Below are 18,784 nucleotides of genomic sequence, written 5' to 3'. Positions count from 1 at the left end.
TATATATATATGCGTGTGTATGTGTGTGTGTACTTTACAAGAATATCATGTAATATAGTGGACTTAAACATGTCATGCAAAAAAATAAAAAAAATACATTTTTATGAAACATACCAAAAAGAAAAAGTACGAGAAAAATTTGAAAAAGATGAGAACTAAGTTAGTCGATTGTCCTTACCGGTTTTTTGAACTATCCACATAATGTCCTTTGGAAATACTCCTGAACTATGTGAGATGAGCTTTCTTTAGTAGAGTATCGTAAAGAGAGTGTCACTTTCCAAAGAAGTGTTAAGAATACCTTCGAGTGAAGCTTCTGGTAACCAAAATTTTAACAAATTTGTTTTGAGCTTTTTCCTTTTCATAGAAAGGCATGTTAAAGAACATGTCCATATAATGATGGGCATTAGAGATGAGATAAGCATCAACTGCTGCCAATTTGTGTTATAAAAAAAACAGAATTACTTATTCTAATAAATTTTTTTTGGAAGAAACACGAAGTAACAAAAAATTACTGAATCAATAAGAAAGAATAACAAAAATTTAATAAACAAAAATTTAAATGTTAAAACATGTACCAGAATCTGAAAAAATTATAACAGAAAAAAGATCAAGTCCACTGAACTCACTGTGTCTCCTTAAGGAAATTATTCACCTTTAGTATCCGAGGTTTGATTTGTAATATGACCTCCCAGTGTAAAATTATCTTAATCAGCAGAGTATAGATACCAAAAACTCTGGTGACAACAAACCACTCAACAACAGTATAATACACGAAGTAATTGTTTTGCAGAAGCATAAGAAGAGATTAGAAAAAATCGTAAGGAAAAATTCTGAAGAGAGAATGGAATTTATAGGCAAGAGGAACAGGTTTTAAAAGGTTGCAACCCTTTCAGAATACACACGACCATTAATGAAAGTTTGCAAACTTTCAAATGGTACTGGTTATTTATGAAAGTTGCAACCTTTCAGAACAGTCATTTCCAAAACGGTAGGAAATTTAAATAAAACTAATTTTTTTTAAATAAAATAGGTCGCGTGCGGATCCGAGTCGGGTAGGATTAATCAATTAAAAATTTGAAACATTTCAGTTAAGTTCGACAAAATAACTGGACACGTGTATTATCAACCAATTAAATAATTATAATCAACTTTGTTCAAAAAATAATCTCTCGATCGATCATTTTTCAAAGATGAAGCCGATGCGAGCTGAGCGAGCGACGACGATGACGGTGCAAGAGATGTCCCTCTTTCCAACCCTTTTAACAATTAATAGGAGTGTATTTATATTTAAACTCTCCTATTTTTCTTTCCACCACTAATGAGGGACAAATGCTTTTTTCATTAATGCATAAGAGGACTTTTCAATTTCCTAACTCTTTATGTTCTCAGCTTTTAAAGTTCCTCTATTTGCCTATATTTCCCATCAACTATTGGTACATATCCACCAATCCCCACATTGATAGGAAATGGTTAGAACATAGGAATAGACAGACAAGTATGTACTTTACATAAATGATTAATTGCATCTGGATAAGAAGGTTTCCCCTTAGACTTTCCGTAGTGAACATATGTCGGATATACTCGGTCAATCGGTAGATGAATTATCTTTGAACCGTCGAGCTTTGGTGTATACCTAGACAACCATATGTCACAAAATTAACCCTTAAATGTGTATGGTTCTTACGTTTGTGTCTGTTTCAGCCATGAACACCTCCTGGTTTCATGAATGTGTAGACAATAGGCTTTTGACATAAAATTCTCTTTGAAGCAGCTTCCACTTCACACTCACGATTTCTAACTGTGTCATCTTGTAGATACACTAGTTGGCAAAATCTACCAAACATAGCTAATCATTAAAAATTTTAAGTTTTATTACCTCATTAACAATCCTTAAAGTCTTAACTCTGAACCTAAACGTTGTCTTATCATGAGAATGCATTGAGTTGATTGACAATGTCGAACCGTCAGCCACAACTTTGTTTTACTCCTTGAATCAATCTCTTGGGATCTCCGGTTTGCTAGATAGAGTTACTGTCATGCTGACTTGTCCTAAGCCGTAAACCCATTTCCTTAGATGATCTTTCAATTTCCTCTCTCACTAGGCCTTTCATTAGTTGATCTGACACATTATCGCTTAACTTTACATAGTCAATTGTGATAATTCCACTAGAGAGCAGTTGTTTTACAGTGTCATGTAACCGGTATATGACGAGACTTTCCATTGTTTATTACGCTCCCTACCCTACCTATTACTTCTTGACTATCACAATGTATGCAAATAGGTCCAATAGGTTTGGGCCAGAATGGAATATCCTCTAAGAAATTCTGGAGTTATTGAGCTTCTTCACCAGCATTATCCAAAGCAATGAATTCAGATTCCATTGTTGAGCAAGCATTACATGTTTTTTTTGACAGTTTCTAAGAGACTGCTCCTCTACCAAGTATGAACACAAAACCACTTGTGGATTTACTTCATTTGACCCGGTAATCCAATTTGCATCACTATATCTTTCAGTCACATCAGGATATTTATTACAATGCAAAGCATAGTGTTGTGTATGTTTCATATATCCCAACACACGTTTCATTGTCATCCAGTGTGTTTGATTCTAATTACTAGTGAACTGACTCAGTTTGCTAATAGCACATTCTATATCTGGTCGCATACAATTCATAATATACATCAAACTTCGCAATACTTAGGCATATTCCAATTGAGAGTCACTTTAACATTTATTCTTTTGAAATGTAAAGCTTAAATTAATTGGAGTTTTGACAATATTGAAACTCAAGTACTTGAACTTAGCCAATACCCTTTCAATATAATTAGATTGAGATAATGTTAGTCCATAAGGAGTTTTGATAATCCTTACCCTTAAGATCAAATCAGCAACTCCTAAGTCCTTCATATTGAACTTGCGGGACAACATGTGCTTAATAGAATTTATATCATCAGTGTTTTTAATCATTATTAACATGTCATTAACATACAAATAAACAATGACTTCATGATACATAACGTTTTTAATGTAAACACATTTATGACGTTCGTTAATCTTGAATCCATTTGCCAACATTGTTTGGTCAAATATAGCATGCCATTATTTGGGTGCTTGTTTGAGTCCATAAAAAGTGACTTCACAAATTTGCATACTTTATTTTCTTTACCAGGAACGTTAAACCCTTCAGGTTTTATTTACTGGAAAACTAAGTTCTTGAGAGAGACGAGGTGAACCAGAGTAGTTCACGACTATTTTCCACAATTTCTAGTGATATAGGTAAGATAATCACTCCCCTAATATATAATTCGATTCTTAGAACTTACAATCTTGAGTAATTATCTTTGGTTAAGGGTTTTGGTTTAACACCCCAGAAACTAGTAGGATAAACTAGATTTTGAAATGAGAGTTAATTCCTAGTAATCACTCCCCGTACTTTAAAGAAGGGTTTTGAGTTCGTCAAGGTACGATCCCCCGAGGACCGACCAAGAGTCACGAAAGGAACGACCCACACCCCTGGCTGAGGTGTCGTGGTTCAGGGTTCCAAAAACAATGTTACAAACCACCACCCATGCTTGACTAGCATTCCCTGTGGGTCCACCCTAGGGCCATGGGTATGGTCTCATGGTTGAAGCATAATGTTGATTTCAAACATTTAAGTAGGGGATTTGTGTAATTTTCATAAATAAATTAGTTATTAAGTGACATGTTTTACCCTAGTTTAGACAAACTATATAAATACTTTAGACTCTTAACTAAGTCATCCTTAATCATTATTTTTAAACCCCCAAAAGAAACCCAATTCAAGAAGAAGAAGAAGAAGAAGAAGAAGAAGAAGAAGAAGAAGGAGAAGGAGAAGGAGAAGGAGAAGGAGAAGGAGAAAGAAAGTACGAGAAGAAGGAGGAGAAAGAGAAGGAGAAGGAGAAAGATAAGAAGAAGGAGGAGGAGGACGAGGATAAGGAGAAGGAGAAGAAGAAGGCGAAGGTAAAAAAGAAGGAGTAGGATATGAGGAGGAGGACAAGGAAAAGAAGGAGAAGATCAACCTAGGACAAGAAGCCGATTAAAGAAGTTGAAAAAGAAGAAGGAGGAGGATGAGGAGTAGTAGTAGGAGGAGGAGGAGGAGGTTAAGGAGGAAGGAGGAGTAGTAGTAGCAGGAGGAGGAGGAGGAGAAGAAGAAGAAGAATAAGAAATAGAAAAAGAAGAAGGAGAAGAAGAAGAATGACAACCTTTTTGTGATGTTTCTTCAAAATCTATGGTTAAATATAGCTTTGAATGTATTTCTTTTTCAAAATATAATTCAAACAACATATGGAATTCTATATAAATTTTAAGCATACTAAAGCTTTAAGGGCAATCAGGTTAAAATGGAAAAAATTGGTCTATTGTTTAATCGGAAGACGATGAACAAGGGAAATTGTTGGCCCAAATAAAAAGTGTTTAGTCACAAGAACTCAAAACTTCGTTCCATCAAACTAGAGTGCCAATATTTCGTGGCAATTGAAGAGTTTTCTAAAACTGAGAGGAAAAAAATCCTCTGCGAGTAGTTCAACCATTTTTGGTATTCCATATTGATATTTAACATGAAGTTGTTCATATATTCAAGATGCTCTCCACCTATTTTCTGCTCCTCAAACACTCTAGGGATATAGAACTATCGTAGGAATGGTTGGAGTGGATACTACTAGGAAATCCATCAGCACAAGACACTTCCTAAGACGATGATTTTACACCTGAAGCGGTTTGGTTATGGAAGCTATGAAAGTACCAAATTGAATAAACCTTTGCATTTTCCTCTTGATCTGGTGACAAGCCCTAGAGTAGAAAAATGCATTGGTTTATGCAATTTGGTACTTACATAGCTTCCATAACCAAACCTTTACAGGTGTAAAATCATCATCTTAAAGTGTCTGAAGCTGATGGAGTTCCTAGAAGTTGACCCTAAACCATTCCTACGATACTTCTATATCCCTTTGTGTCTCAGGGGTAGAAAACATGTTGAGAGAATATTGAATGTTATGAACAACTTCGTGTGAATTATCAACATGGAATACCAAAAATTATTTACGTATCAGAGAGACTTTACTCCCTCTCACTTTTACAAGGCTCTTCAAGGCCCCCCACCCCCACCCCCCCGAAATAGCATTCAAATTTGAAGGAATGAAATCCTGAGATGTTATGACTACAGACTTGTTCATTGGGCCGATATTTTTCCACTTTTCATCGTCTTCCAATGGAACAACAGATAAATTTTTTCACTTGAACCTGATTGTCCTTCAAACATTAGCATGCTTAAAATTATGATAGAAGTTTATATGTTGTTTGAACCAGATTCTAAAAATGTGAATATTTTCAAAGATATATTTCACCATATATTTTGAAAAATATTTCTTAAAAAGTTCTCAAATATTCTAAGAATTTGTTGAGAAGGGCTTAATAAAGCTTAATTTCATGGCCAATGAGTTTTATATGTTTTGAAGAAAATTTTAGAAAAGGAAATATATTTAAAGATATGTTTGACCATAGATTTCAAATCAGAGTTTAATAAAGCTTAATTTCATGGCCAATGAGTTTTATATACTTTGAAAAAAAATTTAGAAAAGGAAATATATTTAAAGATATGTTTGACCATAGATTTCAAATAAGAGTTTGAAAATATCTCTTTAAAAATGTTGAAATGTTAAAAAATGGTGTAAATGCTATCAATGGCTGGATAATGATTAAAAATGGGGTTTAAATTATTTTTTTATAAAATGTACATAGACATATTTGCACATAATATAGCATAATCATAGGTGAGATATCTCAAAGTTTTTAAAGGAGAAATTTTCCATCTCTGATTTGAAATCTATGGTCAAAAATATCTTTAAAAATATTTCCTTTTTAAAAAGTTTCTTCAAAACATTTAAAACTATAATTCTTAAAATTAGGATTTAACTTTGTCCTAGAATGTACATAGACATACCTACACATACTAGATAATTTAAGGCTCGTGATACAAACCCAATATAATTTCACATATTTTATTTAAAAAACTATATAAATTTTTACTACTTTAAATATTATAATCCTCTTTCTTATACATCCCTATTTCCTCTCAAATATAGCTATTTTTTCTCAAATACATACAAAATCCCTCTCAAATAAATTCCTCCCCCAAAGTAATATGACATTTGCAATATATTGGAGATCAAGGAACGTATTCGAGAGTAATGAAAAATTCGAGATTTTTGTAATTGAAGAAACTTCCTGGATATGGTGTAGTTAGCCTCTAAAGACTTGAGATTTTTTTACTTTATACTATTTTTTATTTAGTAATATATCAATTTATAATCATTTTCAAATGGTCATAAGACATAAATATGTCGTTTACAACCTAAATTTAAAAAGTAGAAACTCTGAAAAGTTCAATGCATCAAGGAAATAGAGAAATGCATTAGACTATAAGTTAAAACATTTCGTAGAGGAGAAATATATAAAATGTTGATATGTTTGAAAAAGCTCATCGCTCTTTATATGCATTCACAAGTGGTATTTATTTTCCACAATGTTATTATCTTTGTTTTGTAATATTTGCACCATAAGCTTTGCATATGATAAAATATTAATCATTAATCAATCAATTCGTAAAGATCGACTTAAAGTCTTTCACATATCTATTTCTTCAACTTATGTATACTGTTGTGTTTGTAATAGACTTTGTCGATGAATTTTGTGATAAATTTTATTATTGTCTTCGATAAATAGAAATACTTAAAAAAATAATTTCTAACTTCATTACAATAAAGACAATCAAGAAAGCAACTTTATTTCTATATACATAACAATTACCGTGGTGTTATATTCTAAATATTGAAAGTATTTATAAAAAAGTGATTTTTAGCTCCAGAACAATAAAAACAATTATGAAAGAAACTTTCTTTTTATATACAATATTAATTACTATAATGTTATATTTTAAATTACATTAATTAATTTTTTTATACTACACTCTTAATATTATAACGTATAGAAAACATTAAATCTTATCCCCACAAAATACCAATATACTTTTTTTCAGGTTGTTTTCCTAATTTTATTTATTTGTTAGTTTTTTTTCTTCCTCTATATTTCTCAGCGAGGTATTTTTCTATTGACATTTTCTTTTGTTGTTCTTCTTTATTTTTTAACTACTCATTTTTCTATAGTTTGAATTTTAATATTCATTAGAATTTTAATGTAAACGTTTTCCTTGTCAAATTTTCTCTGTTAAATATTTTACTATATTTGATATTAAGAAAATATAGAAATGAAAGATTTCTATTTTTTAATCTTTCGATGAGTACACTATGAAATTGTTGATTTCTTGATAGTAAAACATTGTTCATTATTTTAGTCTCGAAATTTGATATTTTATTTAAATTAATTAAAAATACAGATGTGTCATTTAAAAGACTATTTTAATAATAAATATACGAATGTAGTGATTACATTAGGTAACATAATATTAAAAATATGATTACGCAATAACCTTTTAAATCTAGTAACAAAATATTAACTATTCAAACACATTTTATTTTAATTAGTTCAAAATCTTCTTTCTAAAATATGTCAAAACAAGTTTAACATTTATTATTGTTTGTGAGAAATTAATTAGTAGAAACTCTTCATTTTAATAAAATAAAAATAATATCTTTATGGGGTCCATAACAAAAGTTAAGACATGTATGGATTCTTCTAGATTTTCATTTAGACTATTAACTACACAATTGTTATTTTGCCTTTAAATGACGTTAAAATTACTAAAATGTAGTTGGTTGTCAAACTTTATTTCAATATATATTAATAATTATTGTAAAGTTATAATTTAAATTACATTAATTAATTTTTTTTGATACTAAACTCTTAATATCATGCCGTAAAGAAAACTCTAACCCTACAAAATAGGGATAATGCACAAGTACCACCTCAACCTATGCCCGAAATCCCAAAGACACACATATACTATACTAAGGTCCTATTACCCCCCTGAACATATTTTATAAGTAATTTTCTACCCCTTTTTAGCCTACGTGGCACTAGTTTGAAAAAAAAGTCAACCATCGTTGGGCCCACAAGATAGTGTCACGTAGGTCGAAAAGGGGAAAAAAATATTAATAAAATAAGTTCAGGGGGGTAATAGGACCTTAGTATAGTATAAGTGTGTCTCTGAGATTTCGGACATAGCTTGAGGGGGTACTTGGACGTTATCCCCACAAAATAACAAATGTACTTTTTTCAGGTTGTTTTTTCCGAAGTTATTTATTTATTAATTTTTTTTCTACATCTATATTTCTCAACAAAATCTTTTTTTAATAACATTTTCTTTTGTTGTTCTTCTTTATTTTTTTACTGCTCATTTTTCTGTAGTTTGAATTTTAATATTCATTAGACTTCAGGCCCAACATATGTTAGTTTTTTTTCTTTCAATTTATGCGACACAAATGAAATTTTAAAAAGCGAACTAATTTTTTTATATGTGTTTTTAAAAAAAATATTTTTAATTGTTAATTTATATACATTTTATGTTATTTTTGAATAATATATGTTACTCTATTTGTTTCATTTTATGTGATACAAACAATTTTAGGAAAATCAACGAAATTTCTTATATGGTTCTTACATATATTTTTGGTTGTATTTTACAGTGGTTCATAACACTTTTTAGTTCTTACATTTTTTTCAAATAATCTATGCAACTTTTTTTTGTTTCGATAAAATATGGGAGTCATCCAAATTTCATTATGTTTTTTAACTGTGTTTTTCTAACAATATTTGAAATTGTTACATTGTGTTTTGAAACTTCTTTTTTTATGTAATATTTAAATATATAAAAAATTAGAAATTAAACCAAAGAATTAAAATTTTCAAATCATTATATTTCATTTTTAATATATGACTCCCTCTTTTTCAATTTATATCAACTTATTTTTTAATTTCATTTCAAAAAGAAAATAACTTCTGAATTTTAATTTTTTTTGTATAGCATATCTAAGATTACAAATTTTTTAAAAAAAATTCAATACACAAAATATAAATATACATATAATTTTTAGTTTTAATTTTGATTGATTTTACACAATATTATACTTGATATATAACTATTAAGCGCTAAGTGTAATCATAGTTTATTTACTTTTATATTATAAATAGATATCCCAATAACTCAAAAAAATGAAAAAATTAAAAAATGAGGTAATAATAGTACTAAGAATAATAAAAAATGTTTCTAGAACTATTTATTATCTTGTTATCATTTTTTTGTAGATTTTCGTTTGCATGAAGTCATATTTTTACATTTGATCATCATTCACTTCATATATAGAAAGATATTTCTAGAATTATTAATTCTTGATAGATTTTTATTAGAATGAAATTACATTTTTATTCTTGGTCGTCTTTAATACAAATGTATCATCCTATTCATTTTTATTTGTAAAGTTACTTTTTAATATATTTTTCTTTAATTTCAATCTAATATATATTATTAATTTTATTACACTTATTTATTTTCAGAAATATTAAAAGAACAAAAATAAAGATGGAAATAATTAATTAACAATAAATTTTAATATAAAAAGTAAACATTTTTTATAAATATAATGTGTTGAAAAAATATTAAGAATTAAAATATAATGTGTTGAAAAAATATTAAGAATTAAAGTGAAGTATTAGTAAAGTAGAGTAATAATAAAATATATATCACAATAACTCACAAAAGAAAAGAAAGTAAAGTAATAACAAAATAAGTTAATGGTAATAATAATAACTCAAGATGTTTGTAGAACTATTTAATTTTTTTGTTATCACTCTTGGTAGATTTTTGTTAGTGTGGAATCATGTTTTTGCCCTTGTTCATTATTCACTTCATATATAAAAAGATGTTTCTAGAATTATTTATTATTTTCATAATAGATTTTTGTTTGCGTGAAATAATATATTTGCCCTTGGTCATCCTCAATTTGGCTCTTCTATATACTAAAAAAAATACTAGATATCAGGTGCCCACGCTAGCGCAGGCCCAACGTATGTTAGCTTTTTTTTTCTTCCAATTTATGTGGAACAAATGAAATGTGAAAAAATAAACTAAATTCTTTATATGTGTTTTTTTTAAAATATTTTAAATTATTAATTTATATACCTTTTATGTCATTTTCGAATAATATATGTTACTACATCTGTTTTATTTTATGTGATGCAAGTGATTTTTGGAAAGTCAACAAAATTTCCTATATGATTCTCACTATTTTTAATTTCATTTTACTATGATTCATAGTACTTTTTAATTCATATATAACTTTATTTGTTTCAATAAAAATAAGGAAGTCAACCAAATTTTATCATTTTTTAACTATCTTTTTCATAAAATAATTAAAATTGTTACATTGCGTTTTTATGTTTTTGTTAATATAATTTTTAAATATGTACATAATAGAAATTAAAAAGAATTAAAGTTTTCAAATCATTATATTTCTATATTAAAATATTTAAATCTTTAAAACTCCACATATATGCCCAAATTAATAGAAGGAAGTCAAATGCTTTTTTTAAACAAATGTATGAAAGCTTTTTTGAATAATAACACATATATATTTCTTTTATTAATATATGAATCCATCCTTTTCGATTTATATGAACTTATTTTTTATTTTATTTCAAAAAGAAAATAACTTCTGAGTTTTAATTTTTTTATATAGCATATTTAAGATCATAAAATTATAAAATATTTCAAAACACAAAATTTAATATACATATAAATTTTAGTTTTAATTTTGATTGGTTCCACCTAAAATTATACATGATATATAATTATTAAGAGATAACCGTAATCATTATTTATTTATTTTCATATAATGAATAGATATTACAATAACTCATAATAAAATGAAGAAATATCAAAAATGAGGTAATACTAATAATAATAACTAAAGATGTTTCTAGAATTATTTAATTTTCTTGTTATCGTTCGTGATAGATTTTTACGTGCATTGAATTACATTTTTATATTTGATCATCAATCACTTCATACATAGAAAGATGTTTCTAGAATCACTTATTCTTGATAGATTCTATTAGAACGAAATTACATTTTTATTCTTGTTTTTAATACAAATATATCATCCTATTCATTTTTATTTTTAAAGTTACTTTTCGACATCTTTTTATTTAATTTCAATCTAATATAAATTATTAATTTCATCACACTTATTTATTTTCAAGTATATTAATTAGAGCCAAAATAAAGATGAAAATAATTAATTCATGATAAATTTTTATATAAAAGTAGGCATTTTTTCTAAGCATAATGAATAGAAAAAAAATATTAAGAATTAAATGAAAGTAAAGTAATCGTAAAATATAGTGATAACAAAATAGATATCACAATAACTTACAAAAGAAAACAAAGTGAAGTATAAACAAAATAAGTTAATGGTAGTTAGAATAATTTAGGATGTTTCTAGAACTATTTAATTTTTTTTCTTATTATTCTTGATGGATTTGTTAGCATGAAATTACATTTTTTCTCTTGATCATTATTCACTTCATATATAAAGAGATGTTTCTAGAATTATTAATTATATACCTTAATAGATTTTTGTTAGCGTGAAATTACATTTTTGCCCTTGGTCGTCCTCCCACTTCACTCTTCTATATAATTGAAATTAATAGAAGGAAGTCAAATGATTTTTTTTTAAAAAATGTATGAGAGCTTATTTTAATAATAACACATATATATTTCATTTTTAATATATGAATCCACCCTTTTCGATTCATATGAACTTAATTTTTTTATTTTATTTCAAAAAGAAAATAACTTCGGAGTTTTAATTTTTTATATAGCATATTTAAGATCACATAATTAAAAAATATTTCAATACACAAAATTTAATATACATATAAATTTTAATTTTAATTTTGATTGATTCCACCTAAAATTATACTTGATATATAAATATTAAGAGCTAACCGTAGTCATTATTTATTTATTTTGATATAATAAATAGATATCATAATAACTCATAAAAAATGCAAAACTAACAAAAATGAGGTAATACTAATAATAATAACCAAAGATGTTTCTAGAATTATTTAATTTTCTTGTTATGGTTCGTGGTAGATTTTTATTTGCATGGAATTACATTTTTACAATTGATCATCAATCACTTCATAATTAGAAAGATATTTCTAGAATTATTTATTCTTTTTAGATTTTATTAGAACGAAATGACATTTTTATTCTTAGTTGTCTTTAATACATATATATCATCCTATTCATTTTTATTTGTAAAGTTACTTTTCAACATCTTTTTCTTTAATTTCAATCTAACATATATTATTAATTTTATCATTATTATTTTTAAGTATATTAATTAGATCCAAAATAAAGATGAAAATAATTAATTCATGATAAATTTTATATAAAAAGTTGGCATTTTTTATAAGCATAATTAATAGAAAAAAATATTAAGAATTAAATGAAAGTAAAGAAATAGTAAAATATAGTGATAATAAAATAGATATCACAATAACTCACAAAAGAAAACAAAGTGAAGTAAAAACAAAATAAGTTTATGGGATGTTTCTAGAACTATTTAATTTTTTCTGTTATCATTCTTGATAGATTTGTTAGCATGAAATTACATTTTTGCCCTTGATCATTATTCACTTCATATATAAAGAGATGTTTCTAGAATTATTAATTATATTTCTTAATAGATTTTTGTTAGAGTGAAATTATATTTATTTTTGTTGGTCGTCCTTCCACTTCACTCTTCTATATTATAGAAATATATAACATAATCATTGGTAGAGATATTTACAGAATTGTTCCAATTGATTTTCCTTTGATAGATTTCCTTATATAGCTACAAATAACTTTTGTTCTTAAAATAATACTATAGTAAAACTAACTAAATTACAAATTAGTTAATGCTTTTGTGGTTAACATAGGTGACACATTTATTGTAAAAAACTTTACAAATTAGTACCATATAATAAGCTAATGTATTATGTATTACATACAAATAATAAACATAATCAATTAAACAGATAATACATTGTCGCGGTGAAAAATATTATAAGATCTTTCCATATGACGTGCAATTGTATACATCAGGAGTTCTTAGACTTAAAAATTGGAAATAACATATTTGGCATTTGTCTTTTTGCAGACCCTATCGTATCGCAGATAGAAAAGTTGCTTGCATAAAGTAGTAATTAACAACAAGAGTCCTAGAAAACCATTTTCTTTCTTTCTTTGTCCAGACAAAGATAAGATGGTGAGTCCACCAACTGTATTGATGTAATACAAAATCCCTAGACTATATACTAACTTCACAGACCTGCTCTCCTATAATTTACTCAACAACATCACAGAGCTGATACGAACACTCTTCAAGCTTTCTTGATATGGCTTCAAGGCAATAATGTAGAAGCTAAAGAGTTATACATTTAATGTTCAAGATTGAAGACCTTGGAATCTTTCGTACGCATGTTGAATCTTTGATTAAGAACTATAAATATTCTTTTTGCAATAATTCAATTAGGTTTGATACCTAGTATTTAGGAGGTGATATCTACTACAGTTTGGTTTTTAGTAGGTAAATACATGTCTTTTATTAGTAAATATAATAAAGTTCTATAGTGCAATACATAATTTATCCTTCAACTTTTCTTCCATTGTTATTTTCGTGCATTGTTTTCTTTAAAAAACTTATAAGGAGGCATTTAGAACTATTTTTCTCCATTGACCTTTCAGTGACGAGATGGATTTCAAAAAATAGTTTTTCATGAATAACTCGTGATGTTCTTAGTGATGAAAATTACCAATTATGAGTTTTGAGAACGTTAAATTACTTTGAGGCCCTTGATCTTTAGGAAGGAAGCACTGAAAGAGAATTATGAAATTAATTCGGTACAAAATAATGTGACCAAAGCGCAAATCAAAAGTCACAAGGAAATGAAAATCATGAATTCCACAAGAAAGCGACTTTGTTTGTTGTTGTCTCAACTACTATTTTAAAGAGAATTATATTTCTTCCATCACCAAAAGAAACTTGGAATTACATGTTAAGAAATTGAAGGTTCAAAGAATTAATGACTCCAAGAAAATCAAAGAATGCTTCGATAAATTGTTTGGTAATGATAGCAAGGTAAGATTTCTAGACATAAGATCACAAAAAGTAAGAGATAAATATAAACACAAGCAGCCAAAGGTTGATTTATTTGATATTTTCACTATAACAAAAAATAAGTAAGTCATTATGTGGATGTGATATTAAATACTCCCTTAATTATGAAGAAATGGAGTAAATGTCAGAAACCTAAGAAACAAACTCTCTCAAATATTATAGAAGAGATATGTGATAACAGCCGTATTAAATAAAGAAGGCAAATTTTCCAATTCCATGGGAAAAGACTTTAGTAGAAGTTGACCTAATGAAGGAACTTATGGAAACGGTAGAGGTAAGAAGAGAGAGCGAGTCGTACAAGATATAGATTACATTGTGTCTCAACATAGTGCAAATACTGACGATTTTTTATCAGCCTCTCTCCTTCTATATATGTTAGATAGTCTTTTGCCATAGAGACATCTTGTTGTGTTCCACTAATAGAACTTGTATTTGTTCACAGTTGACACCTTTGTACTCATTACTTCTTGGTTATGGTATTGGCTTTATATTATATAGTTCGAAGCAACGAACTTTGTCGTTAACCTTTGTAAAATTGTTCGTAGGTAACAAAATCTTATAATAATTTGTGACTAAATAAGATTAAAAATGAATTTTGTTGTAGCTATAAAATTTATCAACCGCTAATTCCCATTCTTAGTCAGTTTTTATGTGGACAAGACACTTAAGAAGAGATTGAAGTGACTGCAACCAAAGGTTGCCAAATAGACACATTCCTTGTTGAAGAATCTTGATGAGCATTTGCACTATGTTGAGACACAATGTAATCTATATCTTATCTAACTCGTGCTCCCTTTTCCCATTAGTCCCTTCACTATCTATGCTTAAGTTTGTCCTTTTCCATTAGTACCACAAGATTTTATGTAATTTATCTTGATAATGAGAACAATATAATTCCAACTTCTTGTGATAGTGTGTTTTGTATGTTGAATAGGACCGAGTAGATATATTTGTTTTACACTGACTGACCAAAACATATTCTCTAAACTATCAAATGTATATATATATATATTGATTACTATGTCTTTTTGAGAACCATATAAGTTTTCATCGTGTCAAACCTTGCTAGTTGATTCATGACTCCGACACATGAAATAAGTGAAGTATTATTTTAAAGGAAATAATCGTTGAGTTAAATTCTTAAGTAATTTCATTTATCAATTATTATCTGTAATCTTCACACGGAGAATCATAACTGTTTAATGGGGAATTTTGAAATATAAATAGAGGACTGCAATTACGAATTTCTAATGGATTGATTTTTAATTTAGTATTGTAAGAATAATTCAAATTAATTATTTGGAATAATTTTTAATGAAGCCTCAATAATTAATTTTGTGGTCCCTACCGTGCCCACATTTAATTACAACCCAAAATCCTATTTTTAAGGAGAAAAGAGGAGACTAGAGTGAGTTTTTCTTTTAAAAAGAAATCCATGGTGTATTTTTCTTGTTGAAGAAAATAAAGTATATTTTTTTATCCTTTTTGAATTGGAAGAACTCTCTATAAGTAGGATTCTTTTAACTTAGAAAAAGATTGAATGTTCTATTCATACTTGCCAACCATGTATTGAGAGAGATCACATGTGAAATTGTGATCATTGTAGAAGGCTTCATAGCGTTGACTATCTTTTGGATTCACTTGATGATTTGTCTAACTTGGAAATTCGCTTGAAGGAAGATATGTCTAAGTTGTGAATTCATTTGAATACGCTTTATGAGGTAATTCTTGGAAGAAATTTCGATAAGTTTATGTATTCTAGCATAGCTATATACGATCTAGCATAAGCAATATGATTATCTATATTATTCATTTAGGCAGTAAGATTTTGATACGCTTCTACTGTGCATATAATTTTCTAACAATTGGAATAAAGAGCTAAGTTTGGATCTAAATATATAGCCTAATCTAGTTAAACATATTTGGTATTGTGTATATGAATACGTTTTTCCCCGTATTAACGCATTCAAATAACATTATGCTTATGAGATAATCATTAAAGAAGAATAAAATTTGAATAAAGCTGTTTTAATATTAACTATGCTTACAAGAACAATTATTTTTAAAATTTATTCATTGAATCTACTTGGGATACAATAAAATTCAACCAATAATAATTTAATGGATTTCCATCAAGAACTCCCAAACCCACTCTTGATGCATTACAATACACCACAAAACCTACAGTTCTTTCCGGTAAAGTCAAAACGCAGTGGACTTCAATCTCTTTTTCAACTCGTAAAATCTTTTCTCACAAGCTTCAGACCATTTAAATTTGTGTATTCTGAGTTAACTTGGTCAAATGAGATGAGATAGATGAAAATCTTTCAAAAATCTCCTATAATAAATACCCAAACCCAAGAAACTCCTTATATCAGTTGGAGATATGGTTCTAGGACAACTCTAAACTGCTTGTATCTTCTGAGTGTCACCTCTAATCCCACAACGGAAATAATGTGACCCAAGAATGCCACGGATTAAGCCAAAACTCACACTTGGAGAACTTGGATTATAGCTCCTTATCATTCAAAGTCTTTAGAATAATCCTTAGGTGATTAGCATGATATTATTCATTCCTTGAGTAAACCCGTATGTTATCAATGAAGATAATGAAAAATAGATCAAAATGAGGTTTGAAGACTCTGTTCATAAAATCCATGAACGTGGTAAGTACATTTCTCAAACCAAAGGACATAACCAAATATTCATAATGCCCAAACCTTGTTCTAAAAGCTGTCTTTTAAATATTTGCATTCCCTTAATTTCAACTAATGATAGCCTGATCTAAGGTTAATCTTGGAAAATCAAGAATCACCTTGAAATTTATTAAAAAGATCATCTGTCCGTGGAAGAGAATGTTTATTATTGATGGTCACCTTATTGAATTGGTGGTAGTATAAACACATCCTAAGGGAATCATCGTTGTTTCTCACAAACAAAATCGGAGCAGCCGAGATGAGATACTTGGTCTAATGAACCATTTATTTAATAGTTCTCTAATTGCACTTTTACCTCTTTTAACATTGTTGGTGCCATTTTTTATGGAGCAATAGAGATAGGACTAGTATCTTTAATAACATTTATGTTGAAGTATATCTCTATTTCGAGAGGGACTCCAAGTAGATCATCAGGAAAGACTTCTAGAAACTCACTGAATATAAGCATTGTGTGAAAGGAAGGTACCTCAACACTTGAGTAATTAACTGATACTAAATGATAGATACACCCCTTTAAAACTAACTTCCTCTCCTTAAGGTATGAAATGAAACGACCCTTAGACACTACTTAAATACTAGTCCACTCTATGATTTGCTCATTAAGAATTTGAAATTTAACAACTCCATTTATCCAATCTATTGATTCATAACAGGCATGGATCCAGACGATACCTTGAATGACATCAAAATTTACTACATCTAACTCAATTAAATTTTCCATGATACTTTGTGATTGATATAAATAGGACAATAACGATAGATTTTTTCTGCTAGAATAGACTCCCTAAACGGTGTAGAAACATAAAAGGGTTCATAATGTTTTTCATGAAGAATCTCAAACTGATTTTAAGAATAATGATTTAGGAAAGATAAACTTTCTCCTGGTTCTAACAAAGAATAGACATCAAAAGTAAAGAATTTGATTATACCCGTAACAACATTTGGAGAGTTCTTTTGCTCTTGGTTGCTAGTGATTTCATAAAGATGACTTGCCCCTATGCCAGTACCAGAAGTGGCTCCTCTAGGTGTAGTCATATCTGGTGGAGCAACTGATGAAGATTGAGCTCTATTGCCCGGATTTCCACCACCTTGCTTATTCTCGGTACATTCTCTCACAAAGTGACCCTCTTGACCACATTTGAAACAACTTTTCTCGTCATTACGACATTTACCTGAGTGGATTCGACCACATTAACCTAATGTGAAAATCCCACTAATACCTTGTTCCACACATCCTTGGGATTGGGTAGGTCTAGCCTTGAAGTTCGGTTAAGTCTGGCCATAATACTGACCTCTATTTCTTAGCGCAAGTGCACTAGCAGACGATGGTGCAGCCCCTTTGATTTCTGAAATTGTGGTTGACGTGAACGACCTTTCAACCGCCCAGACTCATTCCCAATCATTGCTTTATTGTTTGTGTATTCATTTCTGTCCCTCAGCCTCACCTCTTCAACCTATTGAACATAGACAATAGACTTAGATTTGTCCATGTCACCAATTAACATTGCAGTACTACCTTCTTTGCTTGAAGCACGACCCAAACCGGCGCCAAACAAACTCACCATACTCCTCATATCATTAACCATCTTCGGAACATAGTAAGAAAATTGGGTGAATGCCAACAAATATTCAAAAACACTCATGGAGTCCTGTTTCAAAGTGAGGAACTCCTCTAACTTTGCTTCCTTCAATTCTCGAGGAAAGAATCACCCCAAGAAGTCTTCTTAAAAAATTTCCAACTTTGACGTGATGCATCCTCAACTATGCCCTCCTTCCATTGGTCAAACAAAGTTCTAGATATGCTCTTCGATTGATATGAAACTAAATCAAACCTCTCATATTAACCACAACCATCACTTCA

General features: G+C 28.8%; 1 pseudogene; it reads right to left on the bottom strand.

The window, feature by feature from the left end:
* The window catches only part of LOC107001253, a 19,490-nt pseudogene extending 981 nt beyond the window's left edge, over positions 1-18,509 (bottom strand).
* Positions 18,510-18,784: the final 275 nt, after the last annotated feature.

Source organism: Solanum pennellii, chromosome 10 (assembly GCF_001406875.1).
Source record: "Solanum pennellii chromosome 10, SPENNV200".
Classification (NCBI taxonomy): Eukaryota; Viridiplantae; Streptophyta; class Magnoliopsida; order Solanales; family Solanaceae; genus Solanum; species Solanum pennellii.
The sequence above is the reverse complement of the archived record's forward strand: the minus strand, read 5'-3'. Positions and strand labels throughout refer to the sequence as shown.